Source organism: Mus musculus, chromosome 9 (genome assembly GCF_000001635.26).
Source record: "Mus musculus strain C57BL/6J chromosome 9, GRCm38.p6 C57BL/6J".
Classification (NCBI taxonomy): domain Eukaryota; kingdom Metazoa; phylum Chordata; class Mammalia; order Rodentia; family Muridae; genus Mus; species Mus musculus.
Genome location: NC_000075.6, coordinates 95,285,892 through 95,300,073, shown reverse-complemented (window position 1 = coordinate 95,300,073; position 14,182 = coordinate 95,285,892).

The window sequence follows — 14,182 nt, the reverse complement described above, 5'->3', positions numbered from 1 at the left end:
AAGAAGACTGCCTGGAAAGGCAGAGGGAACTCAATGGAGAACTAGGAGATCTTTGCATAAAATGCTACAGTATTTGTGAACAACCCCAGTATATTCTCCTGCATTCATATTATTATACATATAACACGTAAAATATCTAATACAATGTAAATGCTATGTAAATTGTTGTTATATGCTACTCATTAGGGTATAATGATGAAAAAATATCTGTACATGTTCAGTGGAAGGCAACTCTAGATGGTGCCACTCTAGGAAGGTGGTTTTAGTTTGTATAAGAAAGGTGACCTATCAAGTCAGAGAAAGCAAACCAGTAAATAGTGTTTTTTACACCGCGTCTGATTCAACTTCGACCTTCAGGTTCCTGAGCTTCTGGCTTGAGTTCTCTTCAAAATGGACTGTGATTGGGATGTATAAACCAAATAAATCCTTTTTTTTCCTTCCTTGCTTTCAGTCATGGAGTTTTATTTATTTTTTTTCCCATTTTTTATTAGGTATTTAGCTCATTTACATTTCCAATGCTATACCAAAAGTCCCCCTTACCCACCCACCCCCACTCCCCTACCCACCCACTCCCCCCCTTTGGCCCTGGCGTTCCCCTGTACCGGGGCACACAAAGTCTGCGTGTCCAATGGGCCTCTCTTTCCAGTGATGGCCGACTAGGCCATCTTTTGATACATATGCAGCTAGAGTCAAGAGCTCAGGGGTACTGGTTAGTTCATAATGTTGTTCCACCTATAGGGTTGAAGATCCCTTTAGCTCCTTGGGTACTTTCTCTAGCTCCTCCATTGGGAGCCCTGTGATCCATCCATTAGCTGACTGTGAGCATCCACTTCTGTGTTTGCTAGGCCCCGGCATAGTCTCACAAGAGACAGCTACATCTGGGTCCTTTCGATAAAATCTTGCTAGTATATGCAATGGTGTCAGCGTTTGGATGCTGATTATGGGGTGGATCCCTGGATATGGCAGTCTCTACATGGTCCATCCTTTCATCTCAGCTCCAAACTTTGTTTCTGTAACTCCTTCCATGGGTGTTTTGTTCCCACTTCTAAGGAGGGGCATAGTGTCCACACTTCAGTCTTCATTTTTCTTGAGTTTCATGTGTTTAGGAAATTGTATCTTATATCGTGGGTATCCTAGGTTTTGGGCTAGTATCCACTTATCAGTGAGTACATATTGTGTGAGTTCCTTTGTGATTGTGTTACCTCACTCAGGATGATGCTCTCCAGGTCCATCCATTTGGCTAGGAATTTCATAAATTCATTCTTTTTAATAGCTGAGTAGTACTCCATTGTGTAGATGTACCACATTTTCTGTATCCATTCCTCTGTTGAGGGGCATCTGGGTTCTTTCCAGTTTCTGGCTATTATAAATAAGGCTGCTATGAACATAGTGGAGCATGTGTCCTTCTTACCAGTTGGGGCTTCTTCTGGATATATGCCCAGGAGAGGTATTGCTGGATCCTCCGGTAGTACTATGTCCAATTTTCTGAGGAACCGCCAGACTGATTTCCAGAGTGGTTGTACAAGCCTGCAATCCCACCAACAATGGAGGAGTGTTCCTCTTTCTCCACATCCTCGCCAGCATCTGCTGTCACCTGAATTTTTGATCTTAGCCATTCTCACTGGTGTGAGGTGGAATCTCAGGGTTGTTTTGATTTGCATTTCCCTGATGATTAAGGATGTTGAACATTTTTTCAGGTGCTTCTCTGCCATTCGGTATTCCTCAGGTGAGAATTCTTTGTTCAGTTCTGAGCCCCATTTTTTAAGGGGGTTATTTGATTTTCTGAGGTCCACCTTCTTGAGTTCTTTATATATGTTGGATATTAGTCCCCTATCTGATTTAGGATAGGTAAAGATCCTTTCCCAGTCTGTTGGTGGTCTTTTTGTCTTATAGACAGTGTCTTTTGCCTTGCAGAAACTTTGGAGTTTCATTAGGTCCCATTTGTCAATTCTCGATCTTACAGCACAAGCCATTGCTGTTCTGTTCAGGAATTTTTCCCCTGTGCCCATATCTTCAAGGCTTTTCCCCACTTTCTCCTCTATAAGTTTCAGTGTCTCTGGTTTTATGTGAAGTTCCTTGATCCACTTAGATTTGACCTTAGTACAAGGAGATAAGTATGGATCGATTCGCATTCTTCTACATGATAACAACCAGTTGTGCCAGCACCAATTGTTGAAAATGCTGTCTTTCTTCCACTGGATGGTTTTGGCTCCCTTGTCGAAGATCAAGTGACCATAGGTGTGTGGGTTCATTTCTGGGTCTTCAATTCTATTCCATTGGTCCACTTGTCTGTCTCTATACCAGTACCATGCAGTTTTTATCACAATTGCTCTGTAGTAAAGCTTTAGGTCAGGCATGGTGATTCCACCAGAGGTTCTTTTATCCTTGAGAAGAGTTTTTGCTATCCTCGGTTTTTTGTTATTCCAGATGAATTTGCAAATTGCTCCTTCTAATTCGTTGAAGAATTGAGTTGGAATTTTAATGGGGATTGCATTGAATCTGTAGATTGCTTTTGGCAAGATAGCCATTTTTACAATGTTGGTCCTGCCAATCCATGAGCATGGGAGATCTTTCCATCTTCTGAGATCTTCTTTAATTTCTTTCTTCAGGGACTTGAAGTTTTTATCATACAGATCTTTCACTTCCTTCGTTAGAGTCACGCCGAGATATTTTATATTATTTGTGGCTATTGAGAAGGGTGTTGTTTCCCTAATTTCTTTCTCAGCCTGTTTATTCTTTGTGTAGAGAAAGGCCATTGACTTGTTTGAGTTAATTTTATATCCAGCTACTTCACCAAAGCTGTTTATCAGGTTTAGGAGTTCTCTGTTGGAATTTTTAGGGTCACTTATATATACTATCATATCATCTGCAAAAAGTGATATTTTGACTTCCTCTTTTCCAATTTGTATCCCCTTGATCTCCTTTTGTTGTCGAATTGCTCTGGCTAATACTTCAAGTACTATGTTGAAAAGGTAGGGAGAAAGTGGGCAGCCTTGTCTAGTCCCTGATTTTAGTGGGATTGCTTCCAGCTTCTCTCCATTTACTTTGATGTTGGCTACTGGTTTGCTGTAGATTGCTTTTATCATGTTTAGGTATTGGCCTTGAATTCCTGATCTTTCCAGAACTTTTATCATGAATGGGTGTTGGATCTTGTCAAATGCTTTTTCTGCATCTAACGAGATGATCATGTGGTTTTTGTCTTTGAGTTTGTTTATATAATGGATTACATTGATGGATTTTCGTATATTAAACCATCCCTGCATCCCTGGAATAAAACCTACTTGGTCAGGATGGATGATTGCTTTAATGTGTTCTTGGATTCGGTTAGCGAGAATTTTATTAAGGATTTTTGCATCGATGTTCATAAGAGAAATTGGTCTGAAGTTCTCTATCTTTGTTGGATCTTTCTGTGGTTTAGGTATCAGAGTAATAGTGGCTTCATAAAATGAGTTGGGTAGAATACCTTCTACTTCTATCTTGTGAAAAAGTTTGTGCAGAACTGGAGTTAGATCTTCTTTGAAGGTCTGATAGAACTCTGCACTAAACCCGTCTGGTCCTGGGCTTGTTTTGGCTGGGAGACTATTAATAACTGCTTCTATTTCTTTAGGGGATATGGGACTGTTTAGAAGGTCAACTTGATCCTGATTCAACTTTGGTACCTGGTATCTGTCCAGAAATTTGTCCATTTCGTCCAGGTTTTCCAGTTTTGTTGAGTATAGCCTTTTGTAGAAGGATCTGATGGTGTTTTGGATTTCTTCAGGATCTGTTGTTATGTCTCCCTTTTCATTTCTGATTTTGTTAATTAGGATTTTGTCCCTGTGCCCTTTAGTGAGTCTAGCTAAGGGTTTATCTATCTTGTTGATTTTCTCAAAGAACCAACTCCTCGTTTGGTTAATTCTTTGAATAGTTCTTCTTGTTTCCACTTGGTTGATTTCACCCCTGAGTTTGATTATTTCCTGCCGTCTACTCCTCTTGGGTGAATTTGCTTCCTTTTTTTCTAGAGCTTTTAGATGTGTTGTCAAGCTGCTAGTATGTGCTCTCTCCCGTTTTTTCTTGAAGGCACTCATAGCTATGAGTTTCCCTCTTAGAAATGCTTTCATTGTGTCCCAAAGGTTTGGGTACGTTGTGGCTTCATTTTCATTAAACTCTAAAAAGTCTTTAATTTCTTTCTTTATTCCTTCCTTGACCAAGGTATCATTGAGAAGAGTGTTGTTCAGTTTCCATGTGAATGTTGGCTTTCTGTTATTTATTTTGTTATTGAAGATCAGCCTTAGTGCATGGTGATCTGATAGGATACATGGGACAATTTCAATATTTTTGAATCTGTTGAGGCCTGATTTGTGACCTATTATGTGGTCAATTTTGGAGAAGGTACCATGAGGTGCTGAGAAGAAGGTATATCCTTTTGTTTTAGGGAAAAATGTTCTGTAGATATCTGTCAGATCCATTTGTTTCATCACTTCTGTTAGTTTCAGTGTGTCCCTGTTTAGTTTCTGTTTCCATGATCTGTCCATTGGTGAAAGTGGTGTGTTGAAGTCTCCCACTATTATTGTGTGAGGCGCAATGTGTGCTTTGAGCTTTACTAAAGTTTCTTTAGTGAATGTGGCTGCTCTTGTATTTGGAGCATAGATATTCAGAATTGAGAGTTCCTCTTGGAGGATTTTACCTTTGATGAGAATGAAGTGTCCCTCCTTGTCTTTTTTGATGACTTTGGGTTGGAAGTCAATCTTATCAGATATTAGGATGGCTACTCCTGCTTGTTTCTTCATACCATTTGCTTGGAAAATTGTTTTCCAGCCTTTCATTCTGAGGTAGTGTCTATCTTTTTCTCTGAGATGAGTTTCCTGTAAGCAGCAAAATGTTGGGTCTTGTTTGTGTAGCCAGTTTGTTAGTCTATGTCTTTTTATTGGCGAGTTGAGACCATTGATGTTAAGAGATATTAAGGAAAAGTAATTGTTGCTTCCTGTTATTTTAGTTGTTAAAGGTGGCATTCTGTTCTTGTGGCTGTCTTCTTTTAGGTTTGTTGAGGGATTACCTTCTTGTTTTTTCTAGGGCGTTGTTCCCGTTCTTGTATTGGTTTTTTTCTGTTATTATCCTTTGAAGGGCTGGATTCGTGGAGAGATAATGCGTGAATTTGGTTTTGTCGTGGAATACTTTGGTTTCTCCCTCTATGATAATTGAGAGTTTGGCTGGGTATAGTAGCCTGGGCTGCAGTTTGTGTTCTCTTAGTGTCTGTATAACATCTGTCCAGGCTCTTCTGGCTTTCATAGTCTCTGGTGAAAAATCTGGTGTAATTCTGATAGGCTTGCCTTTATATGTTACTTGACCTTTTTCCCTTACTGCTTTTAGTATTCTATCTTTATTTAGTGCATTTGATGTTCTGATTATTATGTGTCGGGAGGAATTTCTTTTCTGGTCCAGTCTATTTGGAGTTCTGTAGGCTTCTTGTATGTTCATATGCATCTCATTCTTTAGATTTGGGAAGTTTTCTTCAATAATTTTGTTGAAGATGTTTGCTGGACCTTTGAGTTGAAAATCTTCATTCTCATCCACTCCTATTATCCGTACGTTTGGTCTTCTTATTGTGTCCTGGATTTCCTGGATATTTTGAGTTAGGATCTTTTTGCATTTTCCATTTTCTTTGATTGTTGTGCCGATGTTCTCTATGGAATCTTCTGCACCTGAGATTCTCTCTTCCATCTCTTGTATTCTGTTGCTGATGCTCAAATCTATGGTTCCAGATTTCTTTCCTAGGGTTTCTATCTCTAGTGTTGCCTCGCTTTGAGTTTTCTTTATTGTGTCTACTTCCCTTTTTAGGTCTAGTATGGTTTTGTTCATTTCCATCACCTGTTTGTATGTTTTTTCCTCTTTTTCTGTAAGGACTTCTACCTGTTTGATTGTGTTTTCCTGTTTTTCTCTAAGGACTTGTAACTCTTTAGCAGTGTTCTCCTGTATTTCTTTAAGTGATTTATTAAAGTCCTTCTTGATGTCCTCTACCATCATCATGAGATATGCTTTTAAATCTAGGTCTAGGTTCTCAGGTGTGTTGGGGTTCCCTGGACTGGGCGAAGTGGGTGTGCTGGGTTCTGGTGATGGTGAGTGGTCTTGGTTCCTGTTAGTAAGATTCCTCCGTTTACCTTTCGCCATCTGGTAATCTCTGGAGTTAGTAGTTATAGTTGACTCTGTTTAGAGATTGTTCTTCTGGTGATTCTGTTACCGTCTATCAGCAGACCTGGGAGACAGATTCTCTCCTCTGAGTTTCAGTGCTCAGAGCACTCTCTGCTGGCAAGCTCTCTTACAGGGAAGGTGCGCAGATATCTTGTATTTGGACCTCCTCCTGGCCGAAGAAGAAGGCCCAAAACAGGACCTTTCTCAGACACTGTGTTGCTTAGGCAGTTCCCAGGTGGTACAGACTCTCACCTAAGCAGACTAAATTCCTAAGTTCCTTGGAGTCCCGGGACCAAGATGGGGACCGCTGCTGCTGTGGCTTAGGTCGCCTCCCCAGCCGGGCGGGCACCTGTCCTCCGGTCCGGAAGGTGGCCGGCTGTCCCCGGCCCACACAGGGTGCTGCCTCAGCCCCTCTGTGCTTCTGCCTGTTCCAGAGGCTGTCAGGTTCTCTGGCGCACCCTCTCACCTGTTCAGACTAATTTCCTAAGTTCGGCGGGTCCCGGACCAAGATGGCGACCGCTGCTGCTGTGGCTTAGGTCGCCTCCCCAGCCGGGCGGGCACCTGTCCTCCGGTCCAGACGGTGGCTGGCTGTCCCCGGCCCACAAAGGGTGCTGCCTCAGCGCCTCTGTGCTTCCGCCTGTTCCAGAAGCTGTCAGGTTCTCTGGCGCACCCTCTCACCTGTTCAGACTAATTTCCTAAGTTCGGCGGGTCCCGGACCAAGATGGCGACCGCTGCTGCTGTGGCTTAGGTCGCCTCCCCAGCCGGGCGGGCACCTGTCCTCCGGTCCAGACGGTGGCTGGCTGTCCCCGGCCCACAAAGAGTGCTGCCTCAGCGCCTCTGTGCTTCCGCCTGTTCCAGAAGCTGTCAGGTTCTCTGGCGCACCCTCTCACCTGTTCAGACTAATTTCCTAAGTTCGGCAGGTCCCGGACCAAGATGGCGACCGCTGCTGCTGTGGCTTAGGTCGCCTCCCCAGCCGGGCGGGCACCTGTCCTCTGGTCCGGAAGGTGGCCGGCTGTCCCCGGCCCACACAGGGTGCTGCCTCAGCGCCTCTGTGCTTCCGCCTGTTCCAGAAGCTGTCAGGTTCTCTGGCGCACCCTCTCACCTGTTCAGACTAATTTCCTAAGTTCGGCGGGTCCCGGACCAAGATGGCGACCGCTGCTGCTGTGGCTTAGGCCGCCTCCCCAGCCGGGCGGGCACCTGTCCTCTGGTCCGGAAGGTGGCCGGCTGTCCCTGGCCCACACAGGGTGCTGCCTCAGCGCCTCTGTGCTTCCGCCTGTTCCAGAAGCTGTCAGGTTCTCTGGCGCACCCTCTCACCTGTTCAGACTAATTTCCTAAGTTCGGCGGGTCCCGGACCAAGATGGCGACCGCTGCTGCTGTGGCTTAGGTCGCCTCCCCAGCCGGGCGGGCACCTGTCCTCCGGTCCGGACGGTGGCTGGCTGTCCCCGGCCCACAAAGGGTGCTGCCTCAGCGCCTCTGTGCTTCCGCCTGTTCCAGAAGCTGTCAGGTTCTCTGGCGCACCCTCTCACCTGTTCAGACTAATTTCCTAAGTTCGGCGGGTCTCGGACCAAGATGGCGACCGCTGCTGCTGTGGCTTAGGCCGCCTCCCCAGCCGGGCGGGCACCTGTCCTCCGGTCCGGACGGTGGCTGGCTGTCCCCGGCCCACAAAGGGTGCTGCCTCAGCGCCTCTGTGCTTCCGCCTGTTCCAGAAGCTGTCAGGTTCTCTGGCGCACCCTCTCACCTGTTCAGACTAATTTCCTAAGTTCGGCAGGTCCCGGACCAAGATGGCGACCGCTGCTGCTGTGGCTTAGGTCGCCTCCCCAGCCGGGCGGGCACCTGTCCTCTCAGTCATGGAGTTTTATTATGGTACTAGGAAGCACATTAAGACTCCTAACTACACAGCCACACCAGGAGCTGTATAACAGTTGCAGAACATTTCTGAGTCAGGCTGGTTGAACTTGAACTCATGTATGGGGCAACCATGGCTATGAAGAGTTGATGGTATGTGACTATAAGATAGCTAAAGCAGGGCATTCCTGAGGAATGTTCAAGAAAGTTTAGAGAGGTGCACAGCCAAACAGACAATTAGATAAGTAAAACTCTACATCTTTCCATTTTTCTACTTTCAAAACTAACTGCAATAGGCACTGGAGTCTTTTTCCTTTGTCTCTTAAAAATGTAATACATTTCTTTCTAAACAGATACACAATCGGATAAGAATTATATATGTCAGCGGGGTGCCATGTCATGTTTCAACACATGCAAACATTGTGTATCAAGTTAAAATCATAATAGACATAGCTATCTCCCCCCAACTTGTCTTTTCTTTATGGTAAAAACTTTAAAAACCCCTTGTCTAGTTTTTTAAGATGACATGCGGCACATAACTGTTTTCTACAGTCCCTTGCACTGTCAGATCAGCACTTCCCACTCCTACCTAACAGCAGACTCGTGCCCACTGATTAACCTTCCCATACCTCCCTTGACCCATGTCCCCAGTCTCTGGACAGTCGCCATTCTATTCTCTGCATATCTGAGGTTGACTTTTTTTTTTAACCTATTACACAAGTGACTGAGGTCATGCAGAGCCTGTCTTTTGTGTCTGGATTATTTTTATTTAATATAGCCATCTCTAGCACCATCCATTGGTGTTACACATGACAATATTTTATCTTTAAAAAAAATAGATGAATTGTGTTCCACTGAGCACACGTGCTGCATTTTCCCTTTATTTGTTCATCAGCGGATGGACACCTACTGTTATCTTTGTGATGAAATATTCCCTATAGGCTCATGTGTTTGAACCAGGTCCCAAGCTAGTGGCACTGCCAGGGAGGTTATAGGATCTTTACAAAGTGGGAGTAGGGCTCACTGGAGAAAGTGAGTCCCCGGGGGTGAGCTGTACAGGTTATAACCCCATTCTAGTATCTATGCCAAGTCCTTTCTGCTCTCTATAAGGTCCATAGATGTGAGTCACAAACCCAGAAATAATGTGCCTGTCTCTATGCTACCATGCCTACCATATCTTGAAACCAGCATCAAAAAAGAAATCCATCCTTCTTTACATTACTTTTGCCATATATGTGGTCATAATAAGAAATGTAATTAATTAATGTAGGTTGTTTCCATGTCTTAGCTGTTATGAAGAGAGCTATAATAAACATAAAGCAACACACACACACACACACACACACACACACACTCGCGTTTCCTCACAATGAACAACAGGTTAAGATATCAGCATCATGTGGTTAAGAACTGTTAATAACTGCTTTGTGGGATGAAGGGCTGTCTCTAGCAGCTGAGAAGATGCAGGGTGAGAAGTGGAGGATGCTCTCCCAGGTCAGGCCACCAGAGACCAAATGACTACTTCCCCCTTGTAGGCTTACTTTAATGAGGGTTCTCAAACCTACTTGAATAGAGTTTCTCAGACACTTCGACCACTCTCTAGTCTACCATCCAAAGGTATGGGAGAAAAGATGGCAAATAAAACAAGGGGATGTGGACTTGTTTAGAAGTAGTTCTTTAGGGTGATTCCAACTTTCGTTTGTCTGGATACCAACAGTTCAGTGGAGTTGAGAGGGCAATGAAGAGTTGCACAGCTAGCTATGCAAATGCACTGTCACTGTCCACTGAGTCCTGATAATACTCTTTCCAAGCATCACATGTCCTCTCCCGGGTCTTGCCTTAGCAAAGAAACCATGGAAGTATGCATCACATGACACATCCAGAAACTTCTACCTCAGACCCTCCCTTGGTTAATGTGAGGCTTTGAGCTTAGGTTTTGACCATTGGATGTAGGCTGAAACAGCATTAGCCATTGTCATAGCTCTTAAAGCCTCCTGTATGGATCTCTAGATTCTCCTTTCTCTGCCCCTGTGACATTCAAGGGTCACAATTTTAGAGGAAGTAGCTTCAAGGAAGAACTCTGCCTGACCTGTGTATGACCTGAACTTGGCTCTCCATGAGTATGCACACCCACAGCACCATTAGATTAAACTGTTGCTAAAGAAGCTGCCCCGAAAACTGAAATCCAGGAGCAGGAACATGAAGCAGTTTCTACAGGCAAGGCTAGAGGTGGAATCAATATTTGTTTTAAATCAATGCCTGTTGGTGAGAAAGGCAATAGGGGAAGAGAGAAAGAAACAGTCCTGGATAACTGTACTCTGCAGTTGCATTAAAAATAACTATAAAAAGAAGAAAAACCATATTTATCAAGACGTTCAAGTCATGAAATAGTCACAAACTGCATGTAGTTTGTATCCAGCATGTGAGGAGAAGGAGGGTGAGTTATAGACACTGTCATTGAAGGACCCAGCATCCGGAGGCTGCAGAAGGACCTCTGCTGGCAACTGCAACTCCTCTTCAGGTTCCATGTTATCAGAACTTTAAACTTGCATCTTGCCTACTTATCCACTTTCTCATACTTAGTGGAGACACAGTGTGAAAGGCAGGAAGTGAACGAAGCCATTAAGTAATTTACCAATTTAATGTTTTAACCTATTATGTTTTGATCTGCTTCATTTTCCCTGAATAAATATACATATTATACTGCAATGAAAATCCATGAAATTAGTGACATATGCTAGTAACCACAGAGGACATCTTATCACTTTAAAGAAAGGTTTTGGTGCTAGGCTCCAGTGTCAGCTCAGGGCTTATACTGTGTGCTGAACAGTTTCTACCACTGAGCTAAAGTCTGGGCTGATCTTATCTTTTGTGGTGGAGACTTTGCAAGGTGAATCATACAACATAACCCAACCTAATAATAAGATGATACTGGAAAGTCCCAGACCCAGCAGCTGAAGGAGAATAAGAATAAATGGATAATGCCTGGCATAATGGAAAATTAAAACTGAATTTGAAATCTATTGAAATGCAATGGAGAAAATAATAATCTATCCGAGAAACAACAATTACTGCAGAAGCTGTTGTCATCGTCTTAAATGTCTTCAGCAGTACAGGAGGGAGACTACAAAAACATCGTCTATCTTAAAAACAGCAGTAATACTGAATGATGAAAAATAAGCCGGAAGTAAGAATTACCATATTTCATCAATTTAAAGGCCTTCTTGACGTTTTACTCTGACATCTCTGCCACTGGGATGTGTCCTCAATTTTTGTTGGTCATGTAAGTGTGTGGCCTCGTTGTTCTTGCTCACGCATGTAAGAACTTGCCTGTTCTTTTGGTGACATAATTGAAATCCCTCAGCGCGTCAGTCAAAAAGCCATTTAAGCAGTGTCCGAATGGCACTGAGTGCTGGCTGGAATCTGAAAAACTCTGAGTGACATTTCCACTAAGGGATAAGCAGTGTGGAAATCTGCAGAAAGGACAGGAACAATTTGGGACACAAACTTGGAACCCATAGTGTGACATTATTCCAAGAAACACTGCCTTGCCACAGTGAGGAACAGCCCTGTGGCCAGATAGAAACCCCAATGGCTTGTTCCACTGTAACTTACAAAGCTGGTCTCCCTGTGAAAAGGTGACATTTTAGAAACACCCAGAGCAGTTTGACATTTTCCTTTCATGGATATATGAGGGATATAAAATCAAAACTTACGTTTAAATAAATCTGAAGCAATCCTTCCAAGAAACACCAAGTAAACAAAGTGGTAAGAAGACCTTATGCTGTAGATTTTGTGAAAGTGTTTTTGTTTTTCAAAATGGTCCAAAATAATGATGAAATGTGATAAAACAGCCAAATGCTACAGTTAATAAGAGTGAGAAGCGAGAACAGAATGGCTAAGAAACTATAAAAACTCATGTCTTGCAAAAGCTGGTAATGGATTTATAAACTTTTCAGGAGTCTGGTAAGGGAGATGAGAACAACACAAGCAAGATTCTGGGTAAGGGTACATAAGAGTCTTGGAAAGATCAGGAATTCAAGGCCCATACCTAAACATAATAAAAGCAATATACAGCAAACCAGTAGCCAACATCAAACTAAATGGAGAGAAACTTGAAGCAATCGCACTAAAATCAGAGACTAGACAAGGCTGACTACTCTCTCCCTACCTATTCAGTATAGTACTTGAAGTCCTAGCCAGAGCAATTAGACAACAAAAGAAGATCAAAGGAATACAAATTGGAAAGAAAGAAGTCAAAATATCACTACTTGCAGATGATATGATAGTATATATAAGTGACCCTAAAAATTCCACCAGAGAACTCCTAAACCTGATAGACAACTTCAGTGCAGTAGCTGGATATAAAATTAACTCAAACAAATCAGTGGCCTTTCTTTACACGAAGGATAAACAGGCTGAGAAAGAAATTAGGGCAACAACACCCTTCACAATAGTCACAAATAATATAAAATACCTTGGTGTGACTCTAACTAAGGAAGTGAAAGATCTATATGATAAGAATTTCAAGTCTCTGAAGAAAGAAATTGAAGATCTTAGAAGATGGAAAGATCTCCCATGCTCATTGAATTAATATAGTCAAATGGCTATCTTGCCAAAAGCAATCTACAGATTCAATGCAATCCCCATCAAAATTCCAACTCAATTCTTCACAGAGTTAGAAAGGGCAATTTGCAAAGTCATCTGGAATAACAAAAACCCTAGGATAGCAAAAACTATTATTAATAATAAAAGCACCTCTGGTGGAATCACCATGTCTGACCTCAAGCTGTACTACAGAGCAATTGTGATAAAAACTGCATGGTACTGGTACAGTGACAGACAGATAGGCCAACAGAATAGAATTGAAGACCCAGAAATGAACCCACACACCTATGGTCACTTGATCTTTGACAAAGGAGCTACAACCATCCAGTGGAAAGAAGACAGCATTTTCTTTTTTCTTTCTTTTTCTTTTTTTTTTTTTTTTAGATATTTTCTTCATTTACATTTCAAGTGCTATCCCCCTTTCCTAGTTTCCTCTCTGAAAATCCGCTATACCCTCCCCTCTCTCCTTGCTCCCCAACCCACCTACTCCCCACTTCCCGGCCCTGGCAAATGGTGCTGGCTCAACTGGCGGTTAGCATGTAGAAGAATGTGAATTGATCCATTCTTATCTCCTTATACAAAGTTCAGGTCAAAGTGGATCAAGGAACTCCATATAAAAACAGAGATACTGAAACTTATAGAGGAGAAAGTGGGGAAAAGCCTCAAAGGGGAAAATTCCTGAACAGAACAGCAATGACTTGGCTGTAAGATCAAGAATAGACAAATGGGACCTCAGACAATTGCAAAGGTTCTGTAAGGCAAAGGACACTGTCAATAAGACAAAACGACAACGAACAGATTGGGAAAAAATCTTTACCATTCCTAAATCCAATAGGGGGCTAATATCCAATATATGTGAAGAACTCAAGAAGTTATACTCCAGAAAACCAAATAACCCTATTAAAAATGGGGTACAGAGCTAAACAAAGTTCTCAACTGAGGAATACCGAGTGGCTAAGAAGCACCTGAAAAAATGTTCAACATCCTTAACCATCAGGGAAATGCAAATCAAAACAACCCTGAGATTCTACCTCACACCAGTCAGAATGGCTAAGATAAAAAACTCAGGTGACAGCAGATGCTGGCGTGGATGTGGAGAAAGAGGAACACTCCTCCATTGTTGGTGGGATTGCAAGCTAGTACAACCACTCTGGAAATCAGTTTGGCAGTTCCTCAGAAAATTGGACATAGTACTACTGGAAGATCCAGCAATACCACTCCTGGGTGTATACCCAGAAGATGCTCCAACTTGTAGTAAGGACACATTCTCCGCTATGTTCACAGCAGCCTTATTTATAATAGCCAAAGCTGGAAAGAACCCAGACGTCCCTTAACAGAGGAATAGATATAGAAAATGTGGTACATTTACACAATGGAGTACTACTCAGCTATTAAAAACAATAAAGTCATGAAATTCTTAGACAAATGGATGGATCTGGAGGACATCATCTAAATGAGGTAACCCAACCACAAAAGAACATACATGATATGCACTCACTGATAAGTGGATATTAGCCCAGAAGCTCAGAATACCCAAGATACAATTTGCAAAACACATGAA